The 20117-nt window shown below is 39.8% G+C and overlaps 1 protein-coding gene across 2 annotated transcripts in view; it reads left to right on the forward strand.

Moving 5' to 3' along the window:
- The window catches only part of fbxl17 (F-box and leucine-rich repeat protein 17), a 700184-nt gene that overhangs the window by 461325 nt on the left and 218742 nt on the right, over positions 1 to 20117 (forward strand). The window lies entirely within an intron of this gene.

Raw genomic sequence — 20117 nt, forward strand, 5'->3', positions numbered from 1 at the left:
ATAAGCTTCCCTTTCATTGTTTCAGTAAAATCTGTAGCCTTGGGTGCTTATGTTTCAGTGAAAAGACTTCACATCTAATTAAAAATAAGATGACATCAATCCAAATTTTATACCGGGATCTAATTCATCAGCAGCAAAATCAACTCTCATTGCAAGAATAGTTTTAATTTTGTTGGAATGCCAAGTTTCTTCAGCCTTCCCAACTTTGCATTGTTTTTGTGTGTCTTTCACATTGGTCAGGTAGGCCGTGGATACACAGGAATTCATGCACCACCTCTGAAGGGCGGCGGGGGGCTGGTGGGGGGCGCGGTCACCACTCTTAAGACCACTTTCCACACACTATTCTCATGTGCTGGTGTGGGTTTTGGAAGCTGGAAAATAACTCATCACGTTGGAAATTGTAACATTCAGGAAAGAAATCTGGAACATTTTGAGTGTTAAATGTTTGACATACCCTGAGAGTACTAGATGCTGTATTGTAACCGAGATGTGTCTTTAATGCAATGATTGATCATAAGGCCCTATCCTACAAATGTAATTTGACCATTATATTGACTACCACAATGTAAGTGCTGACATGCAAGACAATACTGTTCAAAGATTTCCCTGTGAGCCATGGTGCACATTCTGCCTGCTCCAATCAAAATCGTGTTAATAGCAACAACTTGCCTTTATATGATGTTTCAAGTGTAGTAAAATGTTCCAAATGTTTTTTTTTCAAGCGATACTTTCCAAGCTTCTGAGACTTTCGTCCTGGGACAGGATTTGTTTTGGGACAGCATATTAACAACTAGAAACATTCTTATGGTTCCAAATAATTAAATTTGTACTGAATTGTTTAAACTTGTTATTTTCAGATTTACTTTTGCTGGACTAGCAAATTTTAATTTTAATTTCTGTGGCATAATTAGAACTCTTAATATGAGGGATGTAGGTTTTGATTAGGATATCTCTGGCATTTCATTCTCACTTGAACAGCAGGAATGTTATGGAAGTAGTTTTGTAAGGGGCTTTGCTGTAAAAGTCTAAACTGCTCAATTTCACTTTGCTAGAAAATATTGTCTTTTGATTGTGTTTAATGTAGCACTCACTTTATGTGGTACATATTTTTAATCAGCCTGTTCAGATGTGTTATGACTCACGTCTGGAGCAGGTGGCCCTTGTACCCCGGCCTTTTGGCTGAAGGGTCTAGGCCCAAAATGTCAGCTTTTGTGCTCCTAAGATGCTACTTGGCCTGCTGTATTCATCCAGCTCCACACTTTGTTATCTCGGATTCTCCAGCATCTGCTGTTCCCATTATCTCTTTTGGCTGAGAGGTCCGGAACACTATTACGGCACCACAAGAATCCTTGGTTTTATGTGCTATACGGTCCCTAAAATGCAAAGTTAATATTCTCATTTCTTTGGTTTGTTTTTTGGGCGTACTTTTCCTATCCATGATCTTTATCTAAATGGAGATTTGCAACTTGACCACATGTATTGATGACATTTGTAATTATTTAAGTAAAACAGGTAGTGATCACGACGATGTCATCTTAGGAGGGATCTTAAACAGAAGTAACAGGACAGCTTTACTGCTATAAGAAGGATGTTGAGAAACTTGAGAGGGTTCAGAAAAGATTTACAAGGATCTTGCCAGGGTTGGAGTGTTTCAACTGTAGGCGGAGGCTGAATAGGCTGGGGCTGGCGACTCTGAGGCTGAGGGCTGACATTATAGTAGTTTATAAAATCATGAGGGGCATGGATAGGGTAAATAGACAAGGTCTTTTACCCAGCTTAGCGGAGTCCAAAACTTGAAGTCATAGGGTTTAAAGTGAGAAGAGAAAAAATTAAAAGGGACCTAAGAGGCAACTTCGTCACTTAGCTGGTGTTGCGTGAATTGCATGAGCTGCTAGAGAAAGTGGTGGAGGCTGGTTTCAATTACAACACTTAAAAGGCACCTGGATGGGTATATGGATAGAAAGGGTTTAGAGGGCTATGAACCAAATGTTGGCAAATGGGAGTAAATTAATTTAGGATATTTGATTGGTATGGATGAACTGTACAGCTCTATGACACTAAGTGCATTTCAGTCTTCTCAATGACCAATTGCGACCCCTATGGTTATCAGACAATCACATTTTATAGGGATGAGCACAGTTGAAATGTTAGCCCATGTTTAGTATAGGTATTATTACTTTTTAAATGTACTCTCAGCATTCTAGTTTTGTAGTCTCTATTCTAGACTTACGTTTGGAGTCGAATTTCTAATTACATGTTTATCTGGTATACTCTGGATGCTTAGGAAAGCCCAGAGATATGGTAATTTCTTATAAGTTCCCACCACACTTTTGGTCAAGAATATCTAACTGGTTAGAGAATCCATTATATTGATTGCCCTACTACTCCGGAAATATGTGAAATAACAAAAGTAAAATTAAGGTTCCTGTCATGGTCTAGTGAGTTAAGATGCCACCAATCAGGGGCTATGCTATACAGTCAGACCAGAAGGCTCTGCAGTTGATTTTTAGTTTTTTAACTGTGCCAGCTGCTTTCAGCAGTAAGTTCTGTACAATCAGAGGAAAATATGACCCAGGTTTCTGCCATTGATCCTATCCAGTGATTTGAGCAATGACTTGTGCAAAATTAGGATTGATATTGAGTTAAATTTAGTTGTGATACCTTCCATTGTTATATAATATCGAAGCACCTTATGTCCAGACATTGGCAGAAAAAAAATGTTATTTGGATTCTTGTGGACTCATACCCGAGGAACAGTCAGCAACTTTGACAGATGATTAGCGGAGGAAGCTGATATTAACATAGTTCCTCATTATAGGCAAAAGTCTTCTGTCTCAGATCCAAGGAATTAAAATAGACCACATGGTGGCAGAATGAGCAGGTGCAGGAGACTGGTAGAATAATAATCCTTTCAAACAATGTGTGTCTTTGCTCACTTGCTGTCAGGAATAATTTCAGTTAAAGACAAAGTATAGTGCACCAAAAACCAGTTATAGCATAATAATTCAAAATAGGAATGTTTACTTTCAGTCGGGTGCTCCGTAAATTTTCTCTTAAATACTTTGTAAACAGCTTGCAAAATGTATTTATTTCAAATATTTTGTCATGACGTATTTCCTTTCACCACTAATATATGCGTACTTGATTTTCTTCTCTAAAGAAATATTTTAGTACAGAAAGATTCCTGCCTGCTGCTTTTACCCACTAGCCTATGATTCATTAATTGTGGCAAATGAAACCTGCTTTTAGGATTTTCTTTAGCATTTATGAATGTTGGCATCATTGTCATGTCACTGCACAGTGTCATCCAAATGCTGTAGTGAGTTTTGTGGTAAGCTGAGACATCTGTTTTAATCATTTCTTAAAGAACCTTAATATAAATTGGTGAAAAAAGTGAAGGTTCAGTTTTTCTTAGGCAATTAATTTCCTTGAAATATTTTTATGCTCTTACTCTGTGTTCCGTCTCTTCTGAAAGTTGAGACTTCTGCTTTCTTCCAGATTCACAAATAATGGTTAGGGCCCTCTGTAACCTCATATGATTAGTCATTCATTAATTTATGACCTGAATGGTTAGTATCAGTGGGCAATTTGACCTGATTGGCCATTGTAATCATGTTTTCATTCTCCTTTTTGGGATACCTACACATATCTGATTTCAACAGGGAGTGCTAGAAAGCATTGTGAAGTGGCATCTTCAGCACCTGGTTTCCCTATCCAAGTTGCTGATGGCAATTTTAGCAACTTAATTGCAGAATCAGCTGACAAAGTCTGGCACTGCCGAAACCAGGGATTGAATTGGAGTCTTCTTTTTCTATATTATAACAAGTGATGGATTAACCTACGAGATTTTTAGATATGTGGCAAAAATGACCGTATCTGGATGATGTCACTTTGTCTCTAATTTGTATTCTAGAAAGTCATTGATCTCTTTGTCCTACTGATGTATAAGTCTGTTTGAAATATAATGCTCTGGTATTGAATGGATTTTTAAAAAGTTATTTTCTTTGGAAGAAACTTTTAAAAATTTCTGCTCCACTCCCTTAGTGATTTGGTAAACGCGAATCCGTGTGATTTGTTTTCATTTGTCTTGCATCAACACTAGTAGGTCTGTATTATTTGTCCACTTATTAAACTGCAAGCTTGTCGTGTTGCCAGCGGCCAACTTTCATACAATAAACTCCGACAAACAGAAATGTTTTAATAAACAGGTTATCTGATTTTGACCTGTTGGATGAGAGATAACTACTGTCTTGGACTTTGCTGCTCATTCAGGACTCCTAAAACATGATTAAAGATGATGAAATGTGTTTTTGGTGAAAAACCCTTAGTTGGCAGATTTGATGCTGAACTAATTGCCCAAATTAAAATTGTTTATGTTGTAACTGAATGTTATAACAGTTGTATTGTTCAAATATGACTTTGATGCTAGGACCCATAATATCCTTTCAGCTTTTGATCTTGTCCAGTCCATTAAGGGCAACCTTGACACGATGCAGTTTTACGCAAAATGTCATCATATCATCTTGTAATAAAAATGAAATTATATTCAGTCATTTGTGGCTGATGGTGTTGCTTCAGATTAGTTTACTTTTATGTTGTGCTGCAAATAATGATTTAAGACAAGCCTTTCTGTTTGGCACCAGATCTAACTTAGCTGGACAAACAGTTAGATCACAGTTTATGACTTTGTTGCCTTTGATTTGTATAGAAGATGAGGAAAAGGGAATGCACAAGATTTTATGTTTCCAAGTGGCATTAACAACTGATATTTTTGATTTTTCTAAATGGGATACTGACCTTAATAACGTGCTTACAGATATATTAAGCAGAAATTGGGTTGTGAGAACATTTTTGAGCGTGATTGAATATTTACAGTCAACTACTCTGTCAAAGAAAGAGTGAATTTTCATTTGTAAGAATCTTTCATAACCTCAAGCTGGCGCAAATGGTTTATAACAAATGAAGAGAGATAATACGGTGTAGAGCTGGATGAACCGAGCAGGCCAAACAGCTTCAGAGGAGCAGGAAGGCTGACATTTCGGGCCAAGACCCTTCTTCAGAAAAGTTCTTTTTGAAATGCAGTTACTTGTCGTGTTGCCAACGGCCAACTTTCATACAATAAACTCTGACAAACAGAAATGTTTTAATAAACAGATTATTTGATTTTGACCTGTTGGATGAGTGATAACTACTGTCTTGGACTTTGCTGCTCATCGTAAAAATATTGCCATGCAACACATTTATCTGGGGGTGATGCTGTTCGGAGGGGCGTGGACTTGTTGGGCGGAATGGCCTGTTTACACGCTGTAGGGATCTTATGAACTTATGAATCTCTGTTGAAAATCTCATTCAAAACAAAAGTTCAAACTGAATAGCACTCAAGCAATGCTGCATTTGTGTGTCAGCCTAGATACTGTGCTGAAATCTCTGAAATAGGATTTAAACTTGTAATTCTGACTCAGAGTGGATATGCTACAACAAAGTACTTGTAACAGTGGCCCAAGTTTTCTCTCAATGGATGATTAGTGATATACACTGATTGGAGATATACTGTATACTCGAATTTGTAATGACAATTATAAATTTTTAGATTTCAGTCAGTTTAACTGCGGTTAATCCAAACCAATTTAAGTTGTTATTATGATATGTTATTAATAATTTGTTAATAAAATAAATAAATCCCATCTGAGATCCCAGCCTGTTTAAGGGAGTCTATTCTTTCCAAAATGTCCAATATAGCCGAACATCACATACTTTCATTCAACAAAAGCAAAAGTTCTATTCGCCTCTGGTGACTGACAGGGGGCTGTGCTTGTCTTTAGATCAGCAACAAACATCTGTAATTGATCGCTTCACTCAGTTCACACCTACTGGAACCGGCTGGAAATTAAGTTTTGTCTGTCTTGTTGCACCCAATGCTGCAGCACTGTCTTAGGGACAACATGCTGTTCCTCTGTCAGGGTCCTCACCATTTTTCTCAGTGCATTGTTTGACCTAAAATGTCACTCTTCTTTACGCTGATAAAACCTTTAGTTCTCTCAGGATTGTGACTTGAAAGAATTCAGGGATTTACATATACTTATTAATCAAGTAAAACCTTCTAACTGATTAAAGATTTAACAACATTTTAGGTTTGTTTAGTACTTCCTCATCAATGGTGTGAACTTTTGATCTTTTACTTATAAATTCTGTGTCTTATACTACCTCTCTCACTAACACCTAAAGGAGGACTGAGGCTCCAAAAGCTTGAGATTTCAAATAAACCTCTTGGACTATAACCTGTTGTCGTGTGACCCCTGTCCAACACTGGCATCTTCACACCATTTTTCTTGGAAGACTCTTCAGATTCCATCGTAACCCACCTTAACTGTGTGTCTGCTGCAAGCAAGTGAAATTACCCAGAGAAGAGGGATTGAAGAACAGCATGTCCTGACAAGCTAAAAGGAACATTACAGTGAACCCTGTGGACAGGAAAGATTGAACTACCATTCCAGTTTCTCCCACTAGCCTTGACACCTGTGTTTTATTTCTGTCTATCCACTTGTGCGTGTGTATGTGTGTGTACTGGGTTGTTTTAAAGGGCATCGAGCTTTAGCTAGCAGAGTTATCTATCGATAGTTCATAGGTTCTAGCTACTATTTATTGTAAATGTACTTACTCTTGTTGAGTATAGGAATGTGGTCCATGCATTCTGTTAACATGGGTCTAAGAAAACTGAAAAATTGAGAAATTTTGCATATTTTTACCAAATCTTTAACTTTTGTGATGACTCTGGGAATACCGAAACTTGATTTCCAGAATGGTACACATGTGAAGATGACACTATCAACATACTGAAGGTTACCATTGACCAAAAACTGAACAGAACAAGCCATGTGTATAGTGTACCCACAACAGCAGGCCAAAGTCTTGGAGTTCCGTAGTGAGTAACTCACTTTTTGTGGACCCCAATGCATGCCCACCATCTTCAAAGGGACAGTTCAGGAGTCTGATAGAACACTCCTCCCTTGTTTAAATGAATGCAGCTTCAAAAACACACAAAACACTTGACACCATCCTAGACAAAGTAGATCATCTGATTGTATTCACTCCCCTCAAACACTCACCCTCAGTAGCATTGGTGTGTGCCATCTGTTAGATGCACTGCAGAAATTCACAAAGGCATCTTAGACTTTCAAACACATGACCACAGCCATTTAAAAGAACAGAGGTCAACAGAGACATGGGAACACTGCCATGTACAAGGTCACCTCCAAGCCACTCACCATCCTGACTTGAAAATGTATCACCATTCTATCAGTATTGTTGGGTCAAAATCCTGGAACTCCTTGCCCAATGGCTTTGTTGCAGCTTGCTACTGCTTTCCCAAGGGCAGCTAGAGATGTGCATGAATGCTGGCCTAGCCAGCGTCTCCCGTGCCCCATGAATGAATAAAAAAGAAACACATGGCAGACTCTGACAAGGAGACCTGTGGAATGTGGCCCTTTAACAAAGGAACTGATTGCTCTTACTTTGTCTTCTCACTGTCACATCACCACAGAAAGCCAACATTGGATCTAAAAGCATGTTGATCAAGACTGAGAGTTCCAGGTGAGAGGAAATCAGTTCTGGCCCCATAACCAGCCTACGAGATGTTGCTCTATCTTTTTTATGTATTCTGGTTCACAGGTGCCCATTTTAAAGTTGCCTGTGATTACTTCAGTCTTTAATCTGCAATGATCACTGATATGGTCAAAATTGCTTGTGAACTCATTTGGACACTACATTCATTTCACATGCACGGTAATATGATCACAGATGACTTAAAGTTGTACTGTTTAAGGGCTTGGTTAGTGCAACTGCCCCTGGAGGGGGCCTCACATCACTCATAAGTAGAATGCATCTTAGAAAGGAAATAAAAACTTGGTCCGCCCACTCTGTGTGTGGCCTCAGCTATTGTCCGTTTCAATGAACATATATGAATTGCATGAGTATGGAAGATAAATGCATATCACACTTGGCAGAGTGAGTTGCAGGCCCTGCCAGGTAACCAAGAGGCTCCCAAGTTCCTCTATTCGTGTTGACCCGATCAGTACTGATCTTCCAAAACTCCTACACACCACTTGGAATTATGACTTCGTCACCTGATTGTAACTTGTTGAGGCCCATCCCTACAGCTTAATCTTGACAACTACCAAGCAGCACTGGCTCCCCATTGAAGCCAGCATTGTTGTGATCTTTAATGATCTTCCTGTCCCTCATTCCCACAGTAACCCATGCCCTGCAATGCTCTAATGTCTTCCCTCCACCCCCTTATAGATAGTTTCTGATCAACCTGTTCAGAGATGTTATTACATACCTTTGGAGCAGGTAAGACTTGAACCCAGGTCTTCTGGCTTAGAGGTAGGAATGCTACACTGCAGTAAAAGAAATCCCTGTCCCAACCCTCGACCACCCCCCCCCAACCCGTATATGTTGAGGTGCCCCCTTCATAGTTATTGTCCTCTCAATATCCCAGCATGGCTGCCTCCAGTTTCTACAATTGACTTCCTCAACTTCATTATCTCAATAATAGTGCCTGATAAGCTGTCTTGACTTTCATTGAGCTGACCCCCAGAGCTAACAATTGCCTATCTTCCTGACCAACTTGAATAGACAGAACGGATTTATGACCAACTATACCCCTAAAGGATCGGTGGGCAGCTCTCTTACTGAATTACCACAAATCCGATGACTATTAGGACTGGATATATGGTAGAATGAAAATGGCTCACTCCTTGGGCTGGTTGTGATTGGCACACTCTGACCCTGATCACTACAAGCAGCAGACCAACAGTATCCAAGCCCTTGGATTGTTATCAGATGCTGCTCTTGACTTGCTGTGCTCGGGCCTCCTGACTGAAGGCTTTGTCTTTTAGTCCCTTAGACTTTCAGCCTTGGCCATTTGGTTGAAGAGTTTGCAGTGTGTTTGCCACATGTGCTGCAGACACATAGTGCGGGTGTGAAATTAAAGTAGCAGTGTCATACAGTAACATGTGTACCTGCTTGACTGAAGACTGCTGACAACCATGACAAAATACCTGGCTTTGTGTCTGCACTGAACTTCAAAGCGAGACAGTTGTCCTGTAAACCTCTAAGCTCTGGTTGATGGACGGAAAGAAAAAGGCAAGGCAGAGGTGCTGTTAGCATCAAAGTAGGCACAAAATGAATGAAAGCTAAGAGATCAAGCAACAAGACCTGAGATGCACTCTGGTCAGATCCTTGAGTTGTTTCCTGTCCTTGCATACAAAGTATTCTTCCAGCAGCATTACAATGAAAGGTGCCAGTGTACTCCAAAGTACAGTATTGTTCATGGACTGAAGAAAAGTCATGAGAGTGCACTAGACTGGTACAAGTTCAGTGACAATATCCAAAGATGGAAGTGTAGCTTGTCATTTCCCAAGGAGCAAATTCCCAGATATTGTGGACTGGGGTTCAATAGGGAGGACCTGAGGAGCAATTATTGAGCTGGAGCCGTTAGGTACCTACTCTGACTTTCACATTGGGCATTGGCGCTGCCTAGTTTCTATCTGGTTGGTTGGTGGGAGAATATCAGTGAGGTCAGATTAGGTAATAACAGCATGCTAGTCCATGCAAATGAATGCAAATAAGTCTGTTGACACTCAGGAGCGAAGTTCTCGACTAGCTGTTCAATACTTGTTTGTGAATTGATGCAGAGATAGTAGGAACTGCAGATGCTGCAGAATCTGAGATAACAATGTGTCGAGCTGGATGAACACAGCAGGCCAAGCAGCATCAGAGAAGCAGGAAAGCTGACATTTCATCTCTGGACTCTTCTTCAGAAATGGGGAGGGGAAGGGGATTCTGAAATAAATAGGGAGAGAGGGTTAGGTGGATGGAAGATGGATAAAGGAGCAGGTAGGTGGAGACGAGACGGACAGGTCAAAGAATTGGGGATAGAGCCAGTCAAGGTGAGTGTAGCTGGGGAGTTAGAATGGGAGTTAGTCAGTCAAGGGAAGACGGACAGGTCAAGGAGGCGGGGATGAGGCTGGTAGGTAGGACTAGGAGGTAGGGGTGGGGAGTGGGGTTTGGGGTTGGGGTTGGGGTTGAGAATTGGACATTTTCCTCCCCAGTGTTAAGAATCTTATTTCTATTGATCTCAATCAATTTTCCCAACTAACTCATCAATGCCCACTTCTTTTGGGGCTGGAAATATTTTGCCCAAAATTATTATAGCCTTGTATTGTTGGGATTGTGAAAGCGTAATGTGAAGTTGAATTTATGTCTTGCTGAAAGGAAGATCATAAAAAAATGGGAGCAGAAGAGCCTATCGGGCCTAGTCCACTATTCTCTGAGATCATGAGTGATCTGCTTGTGACCTTAACACCAAATTCCTGCCTGCTTTCTGGAGCATTGACACCCTTGGAGATCAAACATTTCAGATTATTTTGATTTGAAAGAGATTGAAGTAACAAATCTCTGAAACTGCAAATACTTGTGTAATGCAAGCTGGCATATCTCTGACTGGATAGGACTGAAATAATTTTGAAGTATAGCGACATCAATTTGTAGTTGTAAGGTCAGAGAGCACAGTGGCGACATTTCTGGTCTCATAATTCAGGAGCTTGGACTGATGCTTTGCAATCATGTGTTCAAAGCGCAATGTGGCATTCCTCAAGTTAGGAAGCTGAAATACACTAAATAAACAAATCTGCGGTAAAATGCTACTACTAGTAACGGTAAATATGTAACTACTGGATTGTCATAAAAACCTATCTGTTTCACTAATGTCCTTTAGGAAAGGAAACTGCTGTTATTACCAGATCTAGCCTCTACATGACTCCAAACCCAAAGCAATGTGATTGACTGTTAACTGCCTTCTGAAATGATGCAGCAAAGCACTCAGTTAATGTTTATTAGGGATTGGGTAATGCCCCCCACATCACATGAATGATTAATAAAGAATGCTGTTAGGAATAGTGATTAAGAAGCAACGCTGAGTGGTTAAAAAGAGTTGATTGTGTAAATGGCTTTAATGAGATTGAATCCTGTGGGAATACAGGGGAGTCATTTAAATTCTGGAAACAATCTTGTCAATTGAGCAAGTTGATATGAGCATATGGTGTGGCTGCGTTTAAAGCTGGAAATCCCAGATGCGGGAAGTGGATACTCAAACATCCTAGTTGTTTAATCATTGTAGCTGTGTTACATTTCTAACAACTGGGAGTTCAATCTCCATCTTGGTGCAATAAATCATGCAACTTAGACCATTAACATTATCTTTAATTTGAAGTGGTGTAGAAGCTGAAAACTGTCGGAAAATCGCAATAATTTTCATGGGGTGGGGGGTAATTATTCTAAATATTTTAACAGGGTAACTGTGGCAAAACACAAATGCTGCAGAAAATATGGACAGCCATGATGAATGTCATGTCATTTAGCATATCATTTTCTCTTTTTAATACAGTGATCAAAGATCTGTATGAAATAGATGGGTTCTGATGAAAATATGACCTGTATTTTATGTATGCTAATGATATTGGTGTCTTACCTTTACATCTGTTTAAATTGGACAATACATATGCTTTTTTTATACCAAGTGACACAGGTTGCTACTTGAGTTAATTATCCTGCTGTCTTTTAATTTACATCATTCAGTGCATGCTTAAAACATCCAAATTTGCTTTATTTAAAGTTTAAAAGCGCTGTGGTTGATGGAAAATATTCAGCAGACTCAAATCTTGCTCTTATATACTGTATTGTATTGGGGAGGGGGGGGAAGGTCAGCCATAATTCAATTGATAGCACTGTTTAAGTCAAAAGGTTACAGGTTCAAGACCTGTTCTACAATTTTAGCATTTAAAAAAAGACTCACATTCTCTTGCTAGGGAAGGACTGCTGCCCTGTTAGGGTTGCCACGTTTCAGGTGAAATCATTTGCCCCATAGGTGTATAAGAAGAATCCATGGCAAGATTTTAATGATAAGGAGGAAATTACCTTCACTGCCCGAGCTAATATTTATGCCTCAGTTGCTGTCACTAAAATACTTGTCATCACATTGCACTTTATGGGACTGAGTGATATGCTAATTGCTTGCTGTATTACAACAGTGATGACATTTGTAAAGTATGTCATTGACTATAAAGCACTGACTTTTCAATTCAACACAGTTTCCTTAAAAGCAAAATACTGTAATTACTGGAAATCTGAAACAAACACAGAGAATGCTGCAGAAACTCCGCAGGTCTGGCAGCATCGGTGGAGAGAGAAACAGAGTTAGCATTCCACGACCAGTGTGATTCTTCTTCATAAGTCAGTCTTAGTTTGTATCACAGTTTTCTTATTCTGCCTGATTTCTAAAAACATCATCCCACATACTTTTCATATTCCCTAAATCCTTAATTTTGCTATGTCAAAGTTCAGCAATCTCCTGTAATAATTAATTTATGGGACCTTTAAACTGTGACTGTACTAATCTCTTTTTGTGCTCATCTTTCTGCAGTCAAATTACGCAGACATTGACTTGCTGTCCTTGTGTTCTTAATTTTTCCAACTTCGCTTGTTTCTTGTATTTTTGCACCTTAGTCCACCATCTTTAAGTTTAGTTAACATATTCCTCTTTCAGACAGTCTCGTGAGGACCACACTGGTGAGCAGCCCAATTTAAAAATGCTGAGCCATTACTTTAGTTTTGATCATTATGCTGCCCAATTCCAGCAAATTAGATTAATTTTTTCCTAGATGCTTTTGCTGTAAAACCTCCATGTGTAAAGTTAGAAATTCAACTTATATTTATTAAAATGTTGATGAGAGTGAATAATGTAGCTGTCTGATGGAAAAGTGCCAGATTTGTTCTGAAGAAGTAATAAACACTTAAAATCTGCTGTGAAAATAAATTGTCTCACTCCTCAGTTTAAGATGGTATGTTACTGTACCAACTGCTGCACATCACCATTTTCACTAAGATTCATGGCTTCACATCACTGGTTTTATCGTTCTATAAATTTCATCTTAGATATTAAAGGAAAGTGCTTGCCTCATCAGGCAAAGCATGGAATGTTTTGAATCAGAGTCATCATAGCTTAGTTTATTACTTAGGATTTTGTGCTTTATTTCTTTTTAAAGAAAAAGTAAGTGACACTTGTTATAATTAAATTCATTTTGGTGCTGTGTAATTGTTCGCTATGGATTGGTGATGCTTTACAGTTAAGAAAGTGTATAAATAATTAACAGATCTGAACATAATCTTGTTTTCTCACTTGCCCAAGAGGTGTAGATTTTGATATGTCTCCACACATATTTATTCATTAGGTGGATAGAATTTGAGTTCATAGCTGTGATCTGAGCATAATGAAAGTAAATTTGATAACCTGAGTATCCTCATCAAAAAGTGAATATATTGATTAAATTGCACTCAATCCTGGCAAGGTTATGATCTAGATCATGTAATATGTTAGTGTGTCTCACATGTCTGTTGAAATAAGTTGTTATATCAACATGATCCTGACACAGCTAAATTGCTGTTATCTCATTGACCTCGGAGATTATTGTTTGTGAAATCAAAGAGACGGCATGATCCTTATAGATCTTACAAAAATGAGCTTTAATTCATATATGACTGAATGCAGCCTGAAGATTATCTTCAAAACCAAGGATCAGCAACAAAGTTGTGGTGTCACACATCACAATTCAGACATGCCCACTCAGTAGGGCTTAAGTGTATTTTTTGGACATTATCTTAGGTAGCAAGAATCGTGGCTTTCATGTTAGACTTAAGAAATTAGTAATGAATGTTTGACATATTCACTGAATAGCAAGATGCAAACAAATCTTGGTCTAAATATAATGTGTATATATATATATATATAGTGTTGTAGAGTCTTACAGGTATCTTTTTGACAAATTCTGTTGGTGCTGAACAGAAAGAACCGTTTCTCTTTAGAGAAAACCACATGTAATGTGATTACTGTAAACTGTAGTATACATCAGTACTGAATGAAAAAATGGAAAGCAAAGAGGGGAAAGTTGCCATATTTTTACATTGCATTATGGTTTGTTGTATGGAGGTTGTCAAAAGCAGTATTGATGGGCCATATTTTATTATGTATGCATGTATATTTACTGTGGTCCCAAAAGGACTATGTCACTCCCTCATTTTCGAAAGGCAAATTAGTGCAGGACTTATACACTTAATGGGGGATTGTCTTGGGCATTGTTGCTGAACAAAGAGGCATTGGCGTGCAGGTTCATATTTCTTTGAAAGTAGCGTTGCAGGTAGACAGCACAGTGAAGAACGCATTTGGTATGCTTTGTTGGTCAGTGCTTTGAGTATAAGAGTTGCCTTTATTGGCCAGTGCATTGCATACAGAAGCTGGGAGATCATGTTGAGGCTGTACAGGACATTGGTTAGGCTAATTTTGGAATACTGCTTGCAGTTCTAGTCTCCCTGCTATAGGAAGGATGTTATGAAACTTGAAAGGGTTCAGAAAAGATTTGATTGATTGATTTATCATCACGTGAGCCGAAGTACAGTGACAAGCTTTGTTTACGAGTAGTACAGCCAGATCATAGTAAGCAAGGATATACGGATCAGAGGTTGTAAAAGAACCTAGACAGAGCCATACAAGTTACTTTGCACAGGCCGTGCGCTAGGTGAGATCAACGTTAACAAGATCAGCATTAGTTGAGGCTAGGGAGTCCATTCATCAGTCTAACAATGGCAAGGAGGAAGCTGTTCTTGAAGCTGCTGGCGAGTGTGTTCAGGTTTCTGTCTCTTCTGTCTAATGAAAGAGGTTGTTGGAGATCATTACCAAAGTGCAATGGGTTTTCGATGATATTAGTAGCTTTTCCATGGCAATGAGCAGTGTAAATGAAGTCCATGGATGGGAGGTTGGCTTCCAAGAAGGTCTGTGCTGTCCACACCACCTTCTGTAAGTTCTTATGGTCGGGCAAAGCAGTCGCCATACCAGGCCATAATGCACCCAGACAGTGTGCTTTCAGTGGTGCATCCATAGAAATTTGTGAGGGCTCTTGTGGGTTTGCCAAATTTCCTGAGCTGCCTGAGGAAGAAGAGGCGTTGTTGTGCCTTCTTGACAATCACATCTATATGGGGAGTCTAGAACAGGTTGTCGTTATCATCACTACGAGGAACTTGACGCTCTCCACCCTCTCATCCTCAAATTTCATTGATGTAGCTCGGCGTGTGTTCTCCTCCTTTCTTTCTGAAGGCAATGATCAGCACTTTAGTTTTGGCGACATTGAAAGACATTGCTGTCATTGTACCATGTCACCAAACCCTTTATCTGTATTTTGACTTGTCATTGTTAGGTATATGTCAAACTATGGTTGTGTGGAACTTGTCGATCATATTCCTTCTGAATTGGGCAACACACTTGTGGGCGTACAGGGAGTACAGAAGGGGGCTGAGGCCACATCCTTCAAGGGGTCCAGCATTGAGTGTTATTGTGGAGGAGGAGGAGGAGTTACCTATCTTCACTAATTGCAGCTTGTGGTTCAGAAAGCTGAGGATCCATTCGCAGAGGCTGGAGCTGAGACCAAGGTCACGGAGTTTTGAGACAGTCTGGACTGGACAGTGGTGTTGGAAACAGAGCTGTAGTCAACAAGCACAAGTCTGACGTAGGTGTCCTTGTTGTTCAGATGTTCCAGGGATGAGTGCAGGCCGAGGGACATGGCAGCTACTGTGGACCTGATATGTCCATAAGCAAATTGTAGGGGATCGAGGCAGGCTGGAAGACTGGAGTTGATGTGGGCCATGACCAGCCATTTAAAGCCTTCATGATTATTGAAATCAGAGCCACTGGATGGCAGTCTCTAAGGCATGTTACATGTGCTTTCTTGGGTAAGTTACATGGTGGTGGTCTTCTTGAAGCAGATGGGGCCTTTGGCCTTTAGGAAGCAGAGATTGAAGATGTTGATGAATACCTCCACCAATTAGTCTGCACAGGATCTGATGCTCGGCCGGGTTCACTGCCTGAGCCCATCGCTTTCCTTGATTTGACTCCCAGGGAAACCAGTCTGATGTCGGTGGTGGCATGCTCATCTGAGCAGTAGGGCAACCTTTTTGGCATCGTGATCAGCACTGCTGCCTCACAGCACCTGGGACCCAGATTTGATTCCAGCCTTGAGCGACTGTCTCTGTGGGTTTCCTCTGGGTGCTCCGGTTTCCTCCCACAGCCCAAAGATGTGCAGGTTAGGTGGATTGGCCATGCTAAATTGCCCATAGTGTCTGCCGTGGGAAATCTAAGGATAGGGTATGGGGTGGGCCTGAGTGGGATGCTCTTCAGAGGGTCAGTGTGGGCTCGATGACCCACATAACCTGCTTCCATACTGCAGGGATTCTATGATTCTTTGTTTTCTACTGAGTATTCAAACATGGTCCAGTCCACCGATTCCAAACAGTCCTGTACGTAGTCTTCCACAGCCTTGGACCAGTGTTGTACTTTCTTTTGTGAAGCGCCCTCCCATTTCAACTTCTGCTTGTAAACTGGGAGGAGGACACCAGGCAGTCCATGTGATAAATGGAGAACCTGTCAATTTATAGGGCACAATCAGGAATAGAACGGATGAACCAAATCTCTGTGTAGCAGAGCACATAATAGCCTTTCAGTTCCCTGTGGTAGGTAAGTCCAGATCTGAATTCATCCATTTTGTTTTCGATAGCCTGAATATTTGCTCATAGCTCGTTGGGGATTTGCAAAGAAGTTACCAGCGTAGGAAGGTTTGAGTTATAGGGAGATGCTAAATAGGTTCGATCTATTTTCGCTGGAACATGAGAGGCTGAGGAGTCACCTTACTGAGATTTATAAAATCATGAGGGGCATAGATATGGTTAATAGAAAGGACCTTAACCCAGTGTGGTGAAGTCCAAAACTAGAGGGCATAGGTTTAAGATGAGAGGGGAAAGATGTAAAAGAGACCTCAGGGGTAACCTTTTTCACACAGAAGGTGGTGCATGTATGGAACGAGCTGCCAGAGTAGGTGGTGGAGGCTGGTACAATTAAACATTTAAATAGGTATATAAATGGCAAAGGTTTAGAGGGATATGGACCAAATGCTGGCAAGTGGGCCTAAATTAATTTAGAATATCGGGTCAGCATGGAGAAGTTGGACCGAAGGTTCTGTTCCCATGCTGTATGTCTCTGTGATTCTGTAACGTCATTGCATTGCAGAACAGCCAACTGAGGTATCTTATGAAACACCTTGAACAAATATTCAAGGAATTTAAAACAAAAGTTGAAAATTGATATAAATTCAGAATTTTCAGTTCTTTCAGATCTTGCTCTTTCAGTTCTTGCAGATTAGAAGAAAATAGTAGATTCTAGACAGAAGAAGACTCTTTACATTTTTACTAGTGTAACCCAGTGCAAAAACATGGTCGAGGAAACTGAAGCTAGCAATTATATTTTCAGATAATCACAAGAGCTCATTATGTTGGCGAGGCAGCAGTGATCCGCATCCTCCTATAAACTTTGGAGTCTTGAGAACTTACAACAGGCATCTCAAAGCAGTGCAGAGGTATGACCAACAATGCCTTTGCAAGACCCTCCTTATCTGACACCAAAAGAGATGGCCCAACAGCAGTGGCCTCTCCCAAACCAATATTTTGGCACTAATCTTTCAAAATCAGCTCTGCCTGACACCAGATTCCTGAATCAACTACTGAATTTAAGGGAAATAAATACACCAAAGAACTGTGGATTCTGGAAATCAGAAACAAAGTCAGAGTTTGTATCATCCTAATGCTGCCCGACCTGCTGCCTATTTCTCATTTTGCGCTCAACTTGGAACTTGATCATTAAAGGATACTCTGAGAAGAATACTACCAAGTAGGTTGGTAGCATCTGTGGAGAGAAAACAGAATATCTGAGAAAGCGTCTGGAAACTCGAAACGTTAACTCTACTTTCTCTGCAAAGATGCAGCCATGGCTGTAACTTACTTTTGTTCAGAGAAGACTTTAGAGGTACCTTAAGCTCTTCCTCACAACTGTAGATAATTCTACTCCAGGAAGTCATTCGGTTATGGTGGTTGTTCCCATGAGCATCAGCATCAGTTAGACTTTTAACATTAAGGTACAACTAGTAGATCTCACTTGATTCATGGAGTTAAGAGTGAATTGGATGGTTGACCATGAAAACAGCTCTTCTGTTTTGCATAAATTTGATTTGAATTCTTCTTCCCACTGATCCAAGTCTTACTCACTGAACAGCAGCCGCAATTTATAAGACTGTGCAGACAGGAAAATATTTTAAGCACCTAAAAACAATAACAGTATTCATTAGCAATATGGGTTTACCTTAAGCCTGTGTTTTATTTCAATCCCAATTGGTGTTATGTTATGTGAGCTTTGTCTCAATAATAGAGCGTTCAGAAGTCATTACTAGTTACTGGGAACCATTTTAGGAAAAGTAATAAGTGTACAGTTGTACAGGCCCCTTAAATATTCCAAGAATACATATTTTCTAGACTTATACATATCCAACAACTGCTCTGTCTAGCTGAGAAGTGGCAGATACCTGATTACATATCCAAGCGGAAAGAATTATTCATTTAACTCACCCTTGGGATGCTTCAAACTGACTTTGATGTGCATTCACTTATGTTAAATCAGTAAAGTCAATGCCTTCTTTGCAAGATCCTGTAAATAATTGTGGAGGTTAAATAGCACCAAGACAACTTGAAACTCTACACCCTTGTTGTAGGCGCCACTGGCTTTCTCACATACAGCCTAGATCTAATTTCACATCTAAAATGTCTTTCATGAATGCATAGTTACAACTATAACTGATATAAGGGTACCAAACTTGAATCATGCAGTTTGAAAATGAATTTGGATTGTTTTGATATTTAATGATTATGGATGCTCTCCCATAGCACAAACTGGCTCTAACTCATTATTAAATTCTTCTTAGGCTCAGGATTGAGTATGGCTTGCTTCCACTCTGATTTGGCATGCTCTGATATGGCTAATGAGTTCAAAGCGCTGTCACTGACTTGGCCACATGCAGGACTTTGGAGATCGATTGCTGATAGACTTATGTGCACTCTGTCCAATGCCTCATATTTTCCTGCATGTTTCAGACAAAATGCCTCCCCAAATGAGCCTTTGTCATTTGCTCAGTCACACCCAAGGGACTCCCATGTGTCGATAGGAATGTTTAACCTCTTCAGGGATGCTTTGAGTACATTTCTAGAGCATTTCCAGATGAAAATAAAATATTGCAAATGCTGGAGATCTGATATAAGAAAAATGAAAGTGCTGGAGAAATGTTCTGACTCTAATATGACTCTTTGTCAGGATAACTCTTGTGTCTCTCCCCACAGATACTGCCAGACCTGCTGAGTCTCTTTAGCGCTGTTTTTATTTTATCTTAATCTTTTCTATTCTTCAACAATTCTGTTTATGTTTCAGATTTCCAACATCCACAGTTCTTAGTTGTATTTTAATTAAGTTACAGTCATAATTGATAGAAGAGAAATAACCTGGAATTGTGGGGCAGTAAATGGGTTTGGCCAGTCTTGATTTTTAATGTTGGTGGACACTGTCCCAAAGCAGAAATGTGGCTTTATTTCACTAACTAACAAGCTACGTAGATACTCATAGAGGTTACAGGATGACTGATCTGACAATGGAAAAATACAGTGCATAAAGTTTACAAAGCTAAAATAGAAAAATTATTTCATTGTCACAAGTGTACAAATAAAAATATGATTTCATACTTGTGTCATACTTTGAAATAGGACAAACAACCCCTCTTGTGAATGCAAAAGTCATGTGTTTAAGTTTCATGCTAATTCTATTTGTGATGAACTTAATTTTAGCATTAAATGTATTTAGTATTTGTGAAAATGGGATGTAGTTTGGAATTTAATGTCCTCATCCATGGTGGGTTTCAGACAGCGAGTGTCATCATGGAGACCCCACTGGTTTCCTCCCTCCAGTTCGATCAAGTCTGTGGTGGGATGGCCTTTCTACCTTGTGACCTTAAAACCCTCTAAGGCCTTCATGTCAGTGCTGGGCAGAGGTTTTACTGTGTGGAGACCACAACAAGCGAATGTATGTGGGGTTGCCCAGGAGATGGGGAATAGTCCATTACTCAAAGGTGCTCAGTGCCTGATCA

Source organism: Stegostoma tigrinum, chromosome 3, assembly GCF_030684315.1.
Source record: "Stegostoma tigrinum isolate sSteTig4 chromosome 3, sSteTig4.hap1, whole genome shotgun sequence".
NCBI classification, from domain to species: Eukaryota; Metazoa; Chordata; class Chondrichthyes; order Orectolobiformes; family Stegostomatidae; genus Stegostoma; species Stegostoma tigrinum.